The sequence below is a fragment of the Rattus rattus genome, chromosome 4 (assembly GCF_011064425.1).
Source record: "Rattus rattus isolate New Zealand chromosome 4, Rrattus_CSIRO_v1, whole genome shotgun sequence".
NCBI lineage: Eukaryota > Metazoa > Chordata > Mammalia > Rodentia > Muridae > Rattus > Rattus rattus.
The window spans coordinates 175,010,986-175,013,744 of NC_046157.1; the positions used below are offsets into that span (position 1 = coordinate 175,010,986).

A 2,759-nucleotide genomic window follows, 5' to 3' on the forward strand; every position below is an offset into this window, starting at 1 on the left:
GGGTCATCTTAGGAGTGGTCTGACGAGTGCTAAGCCCTACCCATGCATTATGGCACTGGGCAGGCATCATCTCAGGCATGGTCAGCCTCCCAAGCCTGCATGTTGCCAGACTGGTAGTCATCTCAGGCTAGCTCCCTGTTGGAACCCCACGGTGCCTGACTGGTAGTCATTTGGGGCTTGTTCTTGCCAGGACCCCATGCAGGAGTCATCATCCTGGTCTCCAACTTGTTCCCACTGGGCCACATGGCACCAAGGTAGGTTCATCGCAACTCTCGCTCACTCTCTGCCCTTGGCTACTGTTGGGGCCTATGCTAGATTGGTAGTTATCTCAGGCTAGCTCCCTATCCAGGGCCCCTGACGCTGGACTGATGGGCATCTCAGACTTGCCTTTTTCAGGGAGTTTTAGGCTACTAATCAGTCACATGTTCATAGGTCAGAGCACTGAGCATAGACATAGCCTCGCTCCCCTCTGCCACCTACTGGTACACATGTGACATAGCAGCCACAGCTGCAATGTCTCTTGGGGCAGGAGTTCTTACATTCTTCCATGTGCCCCTTACTTCTGAGGCCAAGCTTCAAATGGCCCCTTTGCCTGTAGTTTCCTTTCAAGTTAGTTATCTATCACATCGGACATGGAAGTTATGTGTTTGAAGGACACATTTATTCAAGGTCCTCATGCTGCACAAAGAACTTTGAAAGCCACCCCACTGTCTTGTTAGATAATGCCCGGCATTTAGGGCCATGCGTCGTCGGCTTCCGAATCTCTTATCTCTCACACTGACCTGCCATTCTCTCTGTGGTGGCCGCCATGACTCTGTCTTCTCCAGCTCTTGCCTTCTGATGGGAGATCATCTTCATCCCTATTTCACAAGAAAATGAACCAGAGCTCAGAGAGATTCAGAAACACGTTCCAGGTTAGCAAGCCAAGCTGGTCTTTAAACCCAAATGTCTTCCTTCTAAAAACCAGGAGATCTAGCCTCTACACTCATAAACCCTTGAATAAAAAGTTTAGGTCCCATTACTGTTGGATATTTTCTCACAGAATTCAGCACAGAGCCTTATATGGCTTTAATATATAGTAACGGAACGGAAGAATACTCAAATGTTGAACTTCAGTATAAAATGATGTAATGGTAGTTGTTAAGGGTGAAGAGAAAAACAGAAGTTATTCATATGAGTATTATTTGTGAGTCAAGAGATTATGTAGTGTGTATTACAAGCAATTGCCTATTAACATGGCATATTCCAAAAATGAATCTGTACTTGATTCACTGGCTGGTAAGCTTTGGAAGTTAAATTATTTATAGAAGACTATGTGCTTTATTAATCTAATTTCGAAGACTCACATGATTTACAAAGCAGTCCAGCTGGTGGTCTGGTAACGGTCACGTGGACACTTCAACAAAGCCTCACAATGAGAAACAAAAAGTGGGGCAGCAAAAACTTGGTAGAGCTTCTGGGAGCTCCAGTGGAGAAATCCCCAAAGCTCCCTGTGGACTAAGAGAAAGGGATCTGAGAGGGCCTGGGAAGAGGGGCGTTTCTGATGCATGTGCAGAGAGAGAGGGGGAGGGAGAGGGAGAGGGAGAGAGAAATCTTCCTCCCTTCCTGTTATATGCCCTGTTGTGTTGAAATGGGGTATGTATGTGACTAGACATGGGCTAGTAGAGGTGTGAACATGTCGTGTGTGTGTGTGTGTGTAAAACTGCAGGATGGATCCCTGATTTGCACATCCTTGACAAGGGTTCTTCCTCTGAGGTACAGCTCCACCCCATAGTTTTAATATTCCTTGGAGAGTGCATAATCTATTTCTTGGGGTTAGTTAATTGTCAAAAACCTCTGCACAGCATTGAAGAATTGGTCTTTGAGTGTCCTGCCTGTTTTCCTGAGTGTGACACGTTCTCTCTTTAAGCTTCCTCAAATATCAGACACTTTATGCTTGCTGCTCTTCCTCTCTCTCTCTTTCTCTTTCTCTCTCTCTCTCTCTCTCTCTCTCTCTCTCTCTCTCTCTCTCTCTCTCTCTCTCACCTCTGAGTACCAGTCTGCCCCCCAGATGCATAGCGCCTTGACAGTGGCTGGGAGGAAGGACTGTAAAATTCACTTCACATCTGTTCAGTGAATCACTGATTTGCTTTCAATTTATTTTTTTCCCCAAAGAGAAATTCATTTGGGAGTTTTATGGCAGTGGTGGTTTTAAGTCAAAAAATTTTTTTTTAATTTACTCCTTTCTAGTGAGAATGAAAGATCTTAAATCCACACTTAAATGAGATTTGGCTTTGTGCTTGGGAGAGAATGGTATTCTTCTCTTGTGATCTTGCGGTTTAGAAACATGAAATGTTTTAACAACAAAATCGGAAACCTGTCCTCATACCCAACACACACACAGCCAAAACCACTTGTTTAAGCAACACACCGTAACTTGTGACTGTTTTGGGGGCCATATTCCACAAATTACAAACAAAGGGCAAATACACTTCAAATAGTATTTTATGCAAGATGTGCCTTATATATAAATAAAATAAATTATAATATATAAATTATATGAAACAATGGTAATAATGTTACCTACCTGGAGGTTTGTTTTGATGATAGAGTCCAATAATTAACTTACCCTTGACCTAAGATTTGTTCTAAACGATGAGAACTTAGGAGTTTTGTCATTATTATTATTTTTTTAATTACTATTTTATTAGCCTAACCTTCAGGAAGAGGAAGACTTTGAAGTATCAAATAAATGTGTTCTATTTCCATTTATTCATTCA

At 42.8% G+C, this 2,759-nt stretch overlaps 1 non-coding gene across 1 annotated transcript; it reads right to left on the reverse strand.

Moving 5' to 3' along the window:
* Positions 1 to 398: 398 nt before the first annotated feature.
* On the reverse strand, positions 399 to 530 carry LOC116899847. The gene has a single exon (XR_004387843.1). It is a non-coding gene; the product is annotated as a small nucleolar RNA SNORA17 (small nucleolar RNA).
* Positions 531 to 2,759: the final 2,229 nt, after the last annotated feature.